At 45.2% G+C, this 15213-nt stretch overlaps 1 long non-coding RNA gene across 2 annotated transcripts; it reads left to right on the forward strand.

Annotated features, from left to right (window-relative positions):
• Positions 1 to 2438: 2438 nt before the first annotated feature.
• LOC141423258 (uncharacterized) lies at positions 2439 to 9348 on the forward strand. 2 transcript variants are annotated; one of them, XR_012447979.1, is made up of 4 exons: positions 2439 to 2577; positions 7374 to 7508; positions 7941 to 8135; positions 9093 to 9348. It is a non-coding gene; the product is annotated as an uncharacterized lncRNA (long non-coding RNA). The 2 variants fall into 2 exon arrangements; XR_012447978.1 differs by having other exon boundaries at positions 7941 to 8035.
• Positions 9349 to 15213: the final 5865 nt, after the last annotated feature.

Raw genomic sequence — 15213 nt, forward strand, 5'->3', positions numbered from 1 at the left:
TGCTGTAGACTGTATGAGAATTTCTATCCTTTTCAAGACTGAATAACACTCCATTACACGTATAGTCCAATGATGGACAATCGAGTCATTTCTACCTTTTGAGGGGGCAGTGCTGGGTTTTGAACTCAGGGCCTTGTGCTTCCTAGGCAGGTGTTCCACAACTTGATCCATGCCCCCAGCCCTGTTTTGCTTTTGTCATTTTTCAGATAGGGTCTTGTGTGTTTGCCCCAGTCAGCATCAGGCAATAATCCTTCTACCTGCCGCCTCTTACACAGCTGAGGCCACAGGCATGATCCACCACACCCCACTTATTAATTGAAATAGAGTTGAGCTAACTTTTTGCCTAGGCCTGACCTTGAACAGTGATTCTCCCAATCTCTGCCTCCCAAGAAGCTGGGCTTACAGGTATGAGCCACTGTTCCTGGGCCTTCCTTTCCACCTTTTCGACTATTGTAAATATGAATGTAGGTGTATGAATAGTGAGTCCCTGCTTTCAATTCTTTTGGGATGTATCTAGAAGTGGAACTGCTAGAGGATACAGTAATTCTATTTGTAATTTTTTGAGGAACCAACAGACTATTTCTCACAGGGGCTGTACCATTTTACACTCCATTGTGCAATATTATGCATAATTAAGATACCCATTTAATAAGGCTATATTAAATAATACACGGCATGGAACTCCTAAACCCATCATTTCCCCTTCTGGGGACATTCCCCTATGTACCTGGCACACTGTCTTCATAGGCCCTGCTTACCGTCTAAATCTTGGCATACACAGGATACTTGTAGAAAGTCTTTCCAGCCCACCTGCTTGCATCTCAGCTCCTTAGATCCCCATCCTGTCTCTGTTTTTCACAGTCATCATCAAATTAAATTGCAATTACCAGTCTGTACATCTCTTTTGCCACTAGACCTAAGCTCCTTGAAGGCAGAATTGCATTCTCTTGTTCGTTGTTGAATTCTCAGTGTTGGATTAGAATAGGTGTTAAATAGTGTTATTAAATCAATTGTGAAGATTCAGGAATGTGACAAGGTAACAGAATGCATTCATAATCCCAAGACCCCCTAAGCCTTTCTGCATCTCCTGCAGCAACAATTTAGGGGCTGATAGAAAGGAAAAGCTTACTCCCCTTGTCATAGCACCCCAGAATCTCTGAGCTGGAAGGAACCTCAGTGGGTCATTGGATCCACTTTCTAATCAAGTGCAGTCTCCATGACAGCCTCCTGGAGAGCTGGCTTTGCAACCTGGCCTGAGGACTGGTCACTATGAGGTCATCTGCTCGATGCTTCCAGTTGCGAGTGCAGGAATCCCAACTAGAAGTGCTGAACAAATGCAGGCTGATTTCCCTCATATACCAAGGTAGGCAAATCAATGAATGATTCTGGTTCAGTTGCTCAATGATGTCTTTGGGACCCAGGCTCTTTCCATCTTGTTGCTATGCCATGTTGCCTTTTCTTTCACCCTTGTGCCTTGTGATTGTAGAATGGCTGCCACAGCCCTGGACATTGACTCTTGTTAAAGACAGGAAGAAAGGAAAGGGGGAGTGCCAGCAAACTCTCCTCTTCTTCCTGACCCCTTTGTAAGAAGGAGTCTCCGATTCTCCAGCATAATTTCATTTATATGTAATTGGTCAAAAGTCTATCAGTGGTTACCAAGTGAAGAGAGGCTGGGAAAGTAAGATTTCATTTGTCCAGCCCCTCACCTAGTGAAAGGTGCCAGGCTGTGGTTAGTATGGCTATTGAGTCTGTCGTAGGCACTCACTGTCTCTTTTAAGGCAGATCCTCTGCCACACGTAGGGATTAATGAGGAACCGCTTGGTCCAGTCAGTTGGGTATAACCAGTACCAGATCACAGTTAGGCATTTCCATGGTGTCCAACAGAGTCAGCTCTTCACATTTTCTTATAGGAGATAAGAAAAAAAATCTCTACCCCTCAACTCTCTCTTGTTCTGTTAGCAGCCAGCATCCCTGTGGTATAGAGAACTTACACCAACTTGAGAGAGACAGAGATGCCCACCCAGCTTGTTCTCATGGCCGACGGGTCTCTCAGAGGACACTCTTAATATCCCCTCTGCATTTTGGTTGAAAGAACACTGGAGTGGGAGCCAGAAGATCAGAATTCTTGCCTTAGCTCTACATCACCGAAGCTGTGTGAGCCCGGGTGTCCCTCGTTGTCCTTGGGCCTCAGTGTTGTTAACTGTAAAACATGAAGGTCAAACTAGATCATCTCCAAGGTCCTTGGCAACTCTGCCACTCTAGTATTTCTGATTCTTCCCAGAGTGGGAAATTCCCAAGAGATGTGAAAATTACCTCAGCTGAGATGGGCTATTTCAAACCATTGGGACACCTGTGCCACCGCCTTGATGCCACACCCCTGTCCTCAGTCAGAGAATATCCAAGTGTCAGCCGGCTCCTCCCCTGGGTGCAGATACCAGGTGAGCTTACTGGGGAGGGTAGGTATTGAGCCCTGGCCCTGATCCACAAAGCACTCAGTGTCTGTCAAGCCTGCATCCATGTGGTTAGTCCTTCTCTTCCTGCTGTGGCTGAGCCCTGTGACCCCAATATGGAAGAAAGGTGAGGAGCTGGGCTGCCACCTGTGGCAGAGGTCAAAGGGACCCGGGCCTCTGAACTCTTTCATTCATTCATTCATTCATTCATGATTCAATCAACTAATCTCTTGTTTCTGACAAAAGCCACCACCTTCTGAGAGCTAGCATTCATTAATCAAATAATTCATTTATTGAGACATTTACTAAGTACCTGTGATGGTTTGAGGTAGCTTCTCTGTATGTTATTTTGTGTCCATAATATGTGTTTGAGTGACTAACCTGAGGAAGTCTATTTGGTTGGGGAGGTACAGAGTGTCCTGAGGAGGCTCTGATGTACAGAGGCACCATGAGACTCTAGAATGTGACTTTGGGGTGGGGACAGAGAGGAAGGTGAGTGTGACAGACCCAGATCCGATTAACAGTAAACTCACTGATCAACTGCCAGGCACTAAAACATCCCAGAAAATGTAATGGGAACTTCAATAAAGGTGTATGTGCCAGAATTTTTGGGAGGAGAAAATTAGGTGTCATTGATAGGAATACTTATTGTGTGTGGGAGCCTCAAGGGACATGCTAAGTAACCACAAACATGCCATTAAATTGCTTTGCACAAAGAACTTCTGGGTGAGAGCAGGGATTTGCTGAGCAGGACCTGCAAGTTTGGGGCTGGAACAGGATCGCCAGGATGATGAAGGACTGGGAGGGCTGCCCATTGCCCCCTTCCTCTTCTTCACTACACTCGCCTTCTTCTCTAACATATTTAAAGAGTATTGCTCAAGGTGGGGGCCAACCTCTTAGCTTGGGTTCTTCATGTAGCCCTTTTGGGGCCTGCCTGGTCCTGGCCCCCCAGGTTGGTATTTGTATTGGCTTCTATTTCTGAAGTCATTGGTATGCTAATTGCTATGGTTTCAATGTGTCCAAAATGTTGCAAATCGATCCCTACTGCAGCACTGGGACATGGGACCTTTGAGAGGTGATAAGGACTCTGTGAAGGAATGCCATTATCACTGAAGTGGATTATTTGTTGAGAGTGGGCTTTTTATGAAGGGAATTTGGCCTCCCCTTTTTGTTGGTTCTCTTTTGGACTTCTCTGCCCCCAGAACAGTGAGCCAAATAAATGTCTATCATTTATAATTTACCCAGCCTGTGGTATTCTGACAGTCTTACTGGAGTCATTTGAAGTGCCACCTCATCAGGAAGTCATTTCCTCATAGGCTTGCTGCCCTGTCTCCCCTCAAATCCTGTGTGTGTCTTCCCCACTGCACAGCACCATGTGAAATGACACCATCCTGTTTACCAGCTCGGGATGGATGTGTGGGCTGAATGGCAGTGGAATGGGTCTCCATGGCCTGCCATGGTTCCCAGCTCAGAGTCACTTATCCCTAAAGTGCATGAATGAATGAGCAAATGGGTGCTTGGTCACCATGGGGTGATGTCCTTTTTCTTAATGTGCTGTCATGCTGTCATTTTCTAAAGGTACCAGTTAAAAACTAAGTCTCTCCAGAGCCACAGACACTGTAGTGGCTCAAATGTGAGCCCAAGTCCCAGTCATATTTTTTTTTTACTTAAATAAAAATTATCTGACCTTAGAAATGTAGTGATGCCTTTCCTGCTTTCAGGGAACTGGTAGTGAAGACAGACTGTAATGATACTGGAGAGAGGGATGAATGCTATGTTAGAAATAAAAATCTTTTTTTTTTCTGAGACAGTGTCTCACTAGGTAGCCCAGGCTGGCCCCAAACTTATGATTGTCCTATCTCAGCTTTCCAAGTGCTGGGATTGCAGGCATGACCACCACACCCGGCTAAAATCAGTATGTTTTAAGGTAAAAAAAAAAATTATTCCCACTGGGAGGATAGGGGAAGGCCTCTTAGGATAGATCTCATTTCCTCCTCCTCCTCTTCTTTCCCTCTTTCTCCTTCTCTTCCTCCTCCTCCTCCTCCTGTTCCTCTTTCTTCTTTGGTACTGGGGGTTAAATTCAGGGCTCTAAGCCCGATAGGCAAGTGCTCTACTGTTTGAGCCATGCCTCCAGTTCCAGATCTCCTTTATCCTTTTTAAGGCTACATATCATGGAAAGTTTAGTATAATGAACCCAATCAAGTTACCTGTCTTGAAATTTTTGAAATTTTGCTCAAATTCTTATCCTCAATACTTAAAGAATATAACCACAATACCTTATCTGAGCTAAAACAATTAAAATGCTTAGTATGATTTGATATCTACCAGTGTTCATGTTTCCTCACTTGTCAAATGACCTTTTACAGCTGTCTTATTTGATTCAGGACACAAAAATGATTCATACACACATTTAACTGGCATATTTCTTAAGTGTCCTTAAATCTGTATATCAGATGTGTATCAGGGTGGTATGGCCATAGATTAAATCTATACATCAGCCTCATTTTTTCCACACCATTTATTTGTTGAACAAACCAGGGAAATTGTCCATCTGGAAGCATAGCCTACATTCTTAGATTAAGTTGATTGAATTTCTTTATTTATTTATTGTTGTGCTGAGTGGGGGGCTGATCAAATTCTTGAGAATATCCCTCTGCTTCTATATTTCCTGAAGTCTGGTTATTAAGGTAAGACCAGAAACACATCATTTCTTTGGCAAGAATATTCCATCTATGGGGTCGTGTAATACTCATTGCATCTTCAAGGAGACACACAGTGCTACATGTCCCACTTTTACTGAACTTGATCTGCCAGAGAACAGGTCCATTATAAAGGTTCCCTATCAACCTTTCTCCAATGATTTTAGCTCCTAGGGATAATTATTACTTAGAGCCTTTTTTTTTTCACCACGAGTTACCAAATAGTGATTGTCTAATTCTGTCTGAATTTATTGGTGCCCAGAAGAATTTCCCCTGTTAACGCTTTGGCTGATCTGGAAAGGCTGGGTAAATATTTGATTCTTTACTGAACATATTTACAATAATGAGTGAGTTCCTTCCCAGCCGTGGGGAGGCTCGGTGCAAATATAAGAATGTTTTCTTCTAATGGATTTGGGAGGGAAGGGCTTCCCAAACTGAGGAAAGAGCATAATTCAAGCTCTAGAGTCAGGTGCATGGAGGGTGTTGAAAGAATAGCAGAAACGGGTGGCTTCATATAAAAGAGGCTTTTTTTGGGGTGGAGGGATTGGAGTTTGAACTTGGAGCTTTGTGCTTGCACATCAGGCCCTCTACCACTTGAGCCACACCTCCAGCTCATTTTGCTCTGGTTACTTTGGAGATGGGGGTCTTGTGAACTATTTGCGTAGGCTGGCCTCACACCTTGATCCTCCTATTCTCAGCCTCCCAAGTAGCTAGGATTACATGGCTCCTGGCTAATGAGAGGCTTTTTGAGTGGGACTTCTGAGCGTGCTGCAGTAAGAAGGCATGGAAGAAGTCAGGATTTCTTCTTCTACTCCCAACACTGTCACCACCTCAAGCATGACCCTGGGTAAATGCTCATCTATAAAATGAGGGCATCTCTCTAGACTAGTGACTTTCAAGATTTTCTGGCTCTAATGCACATTAATAAACATGTTTTATGCTAACTGAATACATCTATATATGTAGAAAAATCAAAAAAATTTCAAAAGTAATCCCAAACAACTTATTTTGAGCATATATATAATGTAGGTGGAGCTGTTCAGTTTGATTTGACTCTATTTGATTCCAGTTCATCTTATTTCACTTCATCCCATCCCATCCCATCCAATTAAGACAAATGTTGGTTGTGACCAACGAAATGATCTCTGGCTCACAAATGGGCTTCAACTCTCATTTGGATGGCCCCTGGACTCACCCTCTCTGACCGTCCTGATGTGGCCTGGGCACTTGGGGAAAGGGATCACTTGTAGGAGGCTCCTGAGTTGAACATGAGCAGAAGCCAAGCCAAACTTAGATGGCACCGCCCCCAGCACAGCCTGCCTTCACCTTGAGAGGTCCCAGGCTTCTGCTGTCCTCTGGCCAGATACCCATTGACCCTGTTTCCACAATAGATTGTGGACTATCCAGTCCCACATCTTCTCAGAGCCTTTGCTCCCTGTTGATCCTGTCAACCTTGAAAAGCCTTCGGGTTTATCCTTAAACAAAGCCCTAGGCAGGTGCTAACCTGACAGGAGGCAATTGGGAAAGGAAGATAGAGCAGAGACAGAACAACACTGAGAGTCCTGGGGTGAGAACACCTGCAGCCTGTTCCCACCTGAGTGACAGACTCGCCAGGGAACTGTTCCATGGTCCCTACCTGCCAATGTCTTGCTTTTCCCATCTCTGAAAGATGCATCTCCTCATCCTGTAGTGAATGGATAAGAATCAGATAATCACTGAGTTGAGCAACTCAGGAGATGGTTTGGGGGGATAGGATTGGAAAAACTTTTGTGAAGAGGGAATATAGAGAACTTCCAAATTCATAGAAGTTTTCTCTTCCTCTTACACACTCTCCTCTCAGTTTTATAGTTTTAGATCTTATGGTTAGATATGTGATCCATTTTGAGTTAATTTTTGTATAGGGTATGAGGTAGGGATCCAAAGCCATTCTTTTGCATGTGGAAATTCAGTTGTCCTGACATCATTTGTCTGGTTTTGTGTGTGTGTGTGTGTGTGTGTGTGTGTGTGTGTGTGTGTGTGATACTGGGGCTTGAACTCACGGCCTTCACCTTGAGCCACTCTATCAGCCCTATTTTTGAGAAGGTTTCGAGATAAGGTTTTGTGGAACTATTTGCTGGCTTCAAACTGCCATCCTCCTGATATATGCCTCCTGAGTAGCTAGGATTACAGGTGTGAGCCACCAGTGTCTGGCCATTTGTCTGTTTTTATGTCCCTTTTTTTCCAGGCAGTTGTTCCCAACCCCAGCCTCTCTGCTGCCTTGGAACAGATCACCGCTGCAGGAGGGGAAGCTGCTACTGTGATGAATTCTGCCATGTGGTACCAGACTGCTGCTCAGACTACCATGCCCTCTGCAGCCCTGGTAACTCACATTAGGCTCATTTCTGCCCATGGCAAAGCAGGCTTGACAGAGGAAAGTCCCTTACCAGGATGTGGACTGGATGGCACTTAAAGTCCCTAGCCATCCTAAGATCCTTGCATTCTAGCCATCTCGTCAAAAGTACCTAAGGGTTCCTCCCAGCTTTTCCTCCAGTGCTCCTTGTCACCTGCTATTCTCCTCTGAGCCTCTTTTCCAGGTTCCAAAGGGAGAGGTTAAGCTGTTGGTAGTGAGGATTGTGGTGGGTGCCACTTAACTGCCCCACCTTCTCCTGCAGTGTGCGTGCCTCTTGGCCTGCCCCAGGTAGACTTTTGAGACCAGACAGGAGTCTGCAGAGAGACGCTGGTGGTGCTGGGTAGCAGTAGCAGGGGTGGGAGGCAAGGACAAGGGCAGGAACTTCAACTCTGTCTCCCTCAGTTTCTCACAATGCCAGGATGGTGCTGCAGATGGTGCTGAGGATGGGGAATCCATTCGGCCCTGCCAGAAGCAATCCAGACTGGGTGAAGAGCATGGTGCGTGCCCTGAAGCTTCCCTGCCAGGCCTGGGTAGCGGCCTGCTCTTGCCTTGTTGTGGGAAAATCACCAGGCCAGTGAGAACAAGACTCAAACCCAGGTAGACGGAGGAAAGGAAGTTTATTACGCTAGCGGGCCAGCACCTGAATATCTCCAAAAGGGCACCGGCCCCAAGCTCAGGGTGGTTGTTTTTATATCTAGAAAAGCGGCAGCAAGCAAGCAGGGAGTGCAGAAGCAGACTTGGCAGTTAGCTGTTCAAGGTTACAATATATCATGTCAGCACAGCTGTGGACGAAGGCCATCTGCAGTTTCTGGCGGGATAGCTGCATGCAGGGGCCCCAACAAGGGAGAAGGGCTTTACTCCTCTTTGATCCTTTCCCTAACTTTGATCTTTCTCAGGGTTTCCTTATCAGCCTCTCTGGCTTCCAGGCCCCAGAGTCAGGGAGGGGAAGAAGGGGTTCCCTGAGCTAGAGGGGAGCTCCATTGCGATGGCTTTAGGAGTAGGAACTGGGACACAGAAATGTGAATTTCATTTAATTTTCATGTGTCATGAAATATTATTCTTCTTTTGATTCTTTTTCCTAACATTTAAGAATGCGGAAAGCATTCTTTGCTTGCAAGCTGTACAAAAAAGAAATTTGTACAAACAGGTTGTACTCAGCTGCCCTCTACCCTAAGCCCTTGTCCCTTCTCTTTTTTCCTTCTGTGTCCTGACTGGAACCCTGACCTGTCCAGAGCACCCAGCCCAGCACTGGAGGATGGCCTCGGGCCCCATCCTGGTATATTATCATTTGGGAAATAAAAGAAGGCAGAACAAAGGAAAGAGCAGGGTCAGACAGACCTGCCCTCAAGTCCTGGCTCTGCCACTTGCTATGTGGGGAACCACAAACGACTTCTTTCTGAGCCTCAGCTTCCTCTATTGTATCCTAAAGCTTGCCTGGTAGGACTATGTGAGAATTAATTTAGGTCAAACATGAAAGGCCATGGTTCTTGGTGGGGATGAGAGATGACTGCATCTTTAGGATAGGGGACAGACTTTTGTCTCCTGCTCTTTTAGGTTCATCAGCTTCTCCAAACCAACCTCACGGGAAATCCATTCTCCATGACTGTGAAGGGAATCAAGAAGAGAACCTGACTCTTCCTGAGGCTCTTCCTCCACCCATGCCGGCAGGACCCACAGAACAGAGGTCACCTGTCCTGACCTTGGCTGTCTGGGCCACTATTGCTGGGTCTGGAGGTGTTGGTCTCCAGCTGCCATTCTATATATTTCCATGTTGTTTCAGCTGAGGAAAATAAAAATCTGCAATTATAAACACATTTAATTATGCGTAGAATTGGCCATGCAAACTATGACATATACATCTGACCCATGATCTAGCTTATTTGTGTTGTGATGCTTACTGTGATTTCTTGAAAGCAGGAAATAAGAACCTAACACCCCTTTAGCTAAGTAATTTCATCCTCTCCCTTCCATATTTCTTCCTGGGTCATGAGTGGGTTCCCTGTTTTCAGCCTCTCTGATTTCAAACCTCAGAGTCATCTTTTACTTTTCTCTGCCCCTGGCCTTCTCCAAGTTGCCAAAACTTTCTAGATCTCCTTCACAACACTGTCACATCCATCCTTATCATAGTCTCACTCCTGAAGTCCTAGGTCACAGGTTCCCACCTGGTCCTCTTGCCTAATTCTGTTCCCTGACTGCTCTCTGCCCAGATCATACAGTCCAAAGTAGAACTTCGGTCTTGCCAAATTTCTCTGCTCAGAAACCAGCACCGGCTTCCCATCATCTACAGAACAAAGACTACACTTCTGGCTAGAGCATGCCAGGTCCCCCAGGGCAGGGCCCAATGCACGCTTCAGGCCGATCCCATGGTAATCCTCTTGGCACACTCCTGTGTTTTCCCTGAACGGAATGACACATTATCCCCACTCAAGTCCTGGCTCTAGGCCTTTGCTAATCTGAACACGGGTTTCTAGGTAAATGATTATAGCAAGGAGCCCTGTTGGCACAGATCCCACTCTTAGCTAATGGGTTGGTCTTGGCTTAGTTTCTCAGAATAATTTATTTGGGAACACAATCCCAAGGAACATGGTTAGGAAAGGGGAAGTGAAAGAGGAATGGAGGGAGAGCCAGCATAAAGACATACTATCCAGTAAGACACTGACTGGTTGCTTGACCCTGCGGGTTCCTTTAGGAAAGCTTCAGGAATGTGAAGAGAGCCATTTGTCATGAGAACAAGTTTATCTGCAGCGCTCATTCTCCATTGGTTACAAGTCACTCCAGGGATTCTGGAAATGTACCCTAGACATATGTAAGAATGTCCAGAAGAGCAAAAAATTGGAATTACCCTAGTGTCCATTAATAGGAAAATGGACAAATAAATTGTATATTTATACAATGGAAAACTACCCAACATCAAAAAAGGATGAAGAACTGTTGTGCAAACAATGGTGAGCCTCACTGACATAATGTTAAGAGAAAGAGGCCAGACAAAAGAGTGCGATGTGTGATCCCATCATATGAAGCTCAGGAATAGAACTCATCAATGGGTGGTGACACTGTGAGGGGGACATTGACTGGAAGGGACAGGAGTGTATTAACTACTTTTGTGTAGCTGGGACAGAAATACCTGAGAAAACAACTTAAAGGAAGAAAGATTTATTTTGGCTCACAGTTTCAGGGGGCTCATAAATTTCTTGGCCCCATGCACTTTGGCTTCTGCCCTATCATGGTGGTAACATAGGTGGACAGGAAGCAGAGAGAGTGACACACAGAGAGAAAGTGGGAGAGAGACAGAGAGAGACAGAGACAGAGACAGAGACAAGAGGCAGAGAGGAGCCCAGAACAAGATAATAGCCCCCAAGGACATGCCCCTAGTGGTAGCAAGGCAAAACCCCCTAAAGTTTCCAGAACCTCCCCAAATAGTGCCATCAGCTAGGGACCAAGCATTCAACACATGAACCTTTTGGGGGAACGTTTCATATCCAAACCATAATATTCACCCCTAGTCTCCAAAAGGCTTCTGTCTATCTTGCAATGCAAAACGCATTCAGTCCATCTGCAAAAGTCCCTATAGTCTAGGCCAGACATGGTGGCACGTGTGTAATCCCAACTACTTAGGAGGTGTAGATTAGGAGGATTGCAGTTGAAAGCCAGCCTAGGCAAAAATATTAGGGAGACCCCATCTCAACCAACAAGTTGGGCATAGTGCTTTGCATCTGTAGTTCTAGCTATGGGAGGAATAGTCAGTAGGATGGCAGTCTGAGGCCAGTCCTGGGCAAAAATGCTAGACCCTATCTGAAAAATAACTAAAGCAAAAAAAAGGGGGTGGGAGGGTGAAGGCATAATTCAAGTAGTAAAATGTCTGCCGAACAAGCACAAGGCAACTCTTAGCTGTGAGCCCCCTATAAAAATCAAGAAAGGATATCACATGCCTACAATATTCAATGAACAGAGTAAACACACCCATTCCGATAGGAGAATACCAAGGAAGGATTAAACCAAAGCAAGACAAAAACCCATCAGGACATTAAATCCTGTAACCCCATGTGTGGCATCCAGTGCATGTGGTGTCAAAACTAAGCTCCAAGGGCTTGGCTAGTCCCACTCCTGTGGCCTTGACAGCTGCCACCAACATGGCCTTCCTCTTGGGGAAGCGCCACTCATTGCCTACAGCTTTCCTCAACAGATGTTGCATGTCTCTTGCATCTTCACCACTCTCGGGTGTTCACTGCAGCTTAAGCTTCACCCTCGGCTTCACATAATTATTTAGGTCCTGCCTGCCGGGACTCCAGCTCCAACTCTGATACACACACCTAGGCCTTCTTTGAAATCTGGATCTAAGCCTCCATGACTTCACAACTCTTGGATTCTGCATGTCTATAAAACCAGCATCACGTGGACGATGCCAAGGTCTGCTACCAGTGTAAGCAGTAACGAAGCCCACTTGGGCCATGGCTGTCGTGTTCTCTGAGTACCTGGGCAGCTGAGCATGGCTCACACCTGTAATCCTAGCTACTCCGGAGGCAGAGATCAAGAGGATTTCTGAAGCTAGCCCAGGCAAATAGTTTGTGAGACCCTATCTTGAAAAACCTTCTCAATAATTGGGCTGGTAGAGTGACTCAAGGTGAGGGCCTTGAGTTCAAGCCCCAGTACTGCAAAAAAAAAAAAAAGAAATCCCAGGAAACACTTTCCTCAGCTGCTCTTTGGAAACAGCACACCCTGGAGGAGCTCTCTTCTCAAGGGAAGGTCTTTCAAATGAGTTTTCTCTTCTATCCCCTGAGCCTGCAGTGGGTGGGGTGGGGTCAATTCCTGAGATGACCTCAAGGCATCTTTTCTGTTGTCCCAATGCAGTGCTTGGCTTCTTTTTAGTGGCACTAGTCTATTCAGAAATCAGGTCTTCTTTAGCTCCAACTTCACATGGGCTTTTTTTTGACCAAAATGCATTTTCAAGTCTTTCTATTCTGCCTTTTGCTTCTGATTCTCTCTGTAAACCTGGCTAAAACAAGCCAGCAATACCCATGTCACAGGCCGAATGTTATGCTAACTTGAAATTTCTCCCACCTAATTAATCATCACCAAATTTAATCACCAATTAAATTCAGTCTCATTTAAAGTCTCAGGTCACATACAAAATATAGACAAATCGTCTGCCAGAATGTAACAGGAATGGCCTTTAGTCCAATTCCTAATAAATAGAGTCCTCATTTCTACCTGAAACTTAACAGTCTTTACTGTCTGCATTTTAATCAGCATTCTGGTCCTTGAGTTTCCACCGGAATCATCCAGTAAGTCTGCTTATAGCACTGTAGGCTTTCTCTAGCCTGTTTCTCCAAACTTTTCCAAATTCCTTCCACAAACCAGTTCCAAAGTCTTAAGAACTGCATGGTAAGGTTTAGTCACAACAACAACCCCACTTCTCTGGTACAAATTTTCTGTATTTTTTACTTTTTTTTGTAACTCTGAGAGAACAATCCACAGGAGGAAGGATCAATTTAGGCTCACAGTTTCACAGCGTTGAGGCCACGGTTGCTTGGCCCTGTGAGTTTGGGCAGAACATCATGTTGGTGGGAGAACATGGAAGAGAACATTCACCTCATGGCAGACAGGAAGCAGGGATGGGGGAAGGGGGGCTGGGGGAGAACAAGATACACCCAAGGACACATATCCAGTGGTCGTCTGCAGCTACGTCCTCCTTCCCAGAGTTTACACCCAAAATAGCGCCAACAGCTGGGGGTCAAGCATTCAACGTGAGCCTTTTGGGGGCTATACTTCTTATCCAAACCATAACAAATGATCCTCTATTTTATTTCAACAGTGTCTAACTATGAGGCCCAGGCTGGCCTCAAACTCTCCATATTCCTGCCTCACCCTCTTGAGTGCTAGGATTGCAGGTGTGCATCACCATGTAGCTAGAGAGACTATTGAGGTGTTGAAAATGTTCTTTTCTGTATCTTGAGCTGAGGGACAAATATATTCTACGCCCATATGTATTTAAAAATTCACCCAGCTGTATACTACTGACGATTGCCTAGTTTACAGTATCAAAGTTTTACTGTAATAAAGAGGTGAAAGATCAAATGAACAGAGGCCTCCCTGGAGTTTGTTTTTCTACAACCCTAGGAAATGAGGGTTGGCGTGGGAGGGGCCATTCTCGGAGCCTGGTAAACTTAAAGGATTCTCACCAGGATCTCAATCACACCATCTCTGCCTGCTCAGCATTGGGAATTATGGGGTCCTCTCATCCCTGCAGAGTTGGCATAAAAAATATTTTGGAGTGAAAGCATTTGAGATACAGAGATGCAGGAAGCCTTCATACCCTACTTTCTTATCTGACTAGGCAGAGCCTCCCCAAACATGGAGGTTGACAGTTTCCTGACAATTCCACTGCCTTGGAGCCAGACAGATCCCATTAGCATCAAAAAGCCCAACAGACCCTTCCATATTTTCCCAGGGTGCCCCGAAGCCCCTCCCCTTTTGTTAAGTTTGGTATATAAACCTTTGGTTCTTCAGTGAGTCACTCATTACTGAACAACTTCCAGTATATACTTACACATTTAGTCTTTTTAGACTTTACACATTTAGTCTGTTTTCCTTTCAACAACCCAGAACAAATTGTTTGTGGCCTGTGGAGCTAGGATTCAGCTCAGTGGTCTAACAGACCTTTGAACTTGAATTTCAAGGACATTTTACCAACGTAACTCTTTCTATCAGGCCCTTAGCATGCCAGTGCTCTGGGCTGTACTTGAGGCCCTCGTCCTGAGTCAGATTCATCCCTACCCCATATTCTGGTCTCATGGGGGCAGGGGGCTTTAGAGGCAGACCTAGATGATGCTGATGACAATGCCATACTTCCAGGTACATGGGATGAAAATCTGGTGGTTATTCTTGACTCCTCTTTTTGACATCTCAAATCAATCTGGAAGGAAACATTCTGGCCCTATTTTCAAAATATATCAGGAATTATACCACTTACCCCCACCTCTCTGCTATCCTACCTCTCACCTGGACTGGACTAAAAGCCTCCTAATGTCCTGTTTCTACCTGTTCTCAACACAGCTGTCAGGGTGAGCCTTCTAAAACCTATGTTTTAGAACATAAACACTCTTTATTCAGAATCCTCCAGGGTCACCTCTCTTACCTTGCTCGGTTGTTAAAATTACAGAGGCCACTGCTTTGGACAAAGCACCTGCACTTGGTCAAACAGATCTGACTAAAAGCCAAAGGGGAGTCACCCATGCTTAAGCTCCTCCTCACCACCCAGAAAACTAAGTTGTTATGTGACCTTGTGACAAATCAGGAAAGAGTGACAGCCAGATTTCCCACACAGGCCACTTTCAGTTGACATGATTATAAAGTCCCTCTGCTTTTGTACTTACCAAAAGAAAAGAAAAAGTAACCTGATATTAACCGATCAGTCATCTCTATTTTCTGTTCTGTTTCCCTGTCCCCACCTTACAAGGGAAGCAACTTTGAAGTCCACTTTTTTTTTTGCAATGCTGGGGATCAGACCCAGGACCTTGTCCTTGAGAGGCAAGGAGCCACACCCCAGCCCATGTTCTTTTTCTTTGTTTCCTTTTTTCTGCTTTAGTCAACCCTTCCCTGTCTATGAAAACAACTTCCTCAGCTCAGCTCATTAGAACACTTACTCTGTTTTATGGAATGAAGTGTTGCCCAGTTC

Source organism: Castor canadensis, chromosome 5, assembly GCF_047511655.1.
Source record: "Castor canadensis chromosome 5, mCasCan1.hap1v2, whole genome shotgun sequence".
NCBI lineage: Eukaryota > Metazoa > Chordata > Mammalia > Rodentia > Castoridae > Castor > Castor canadensis.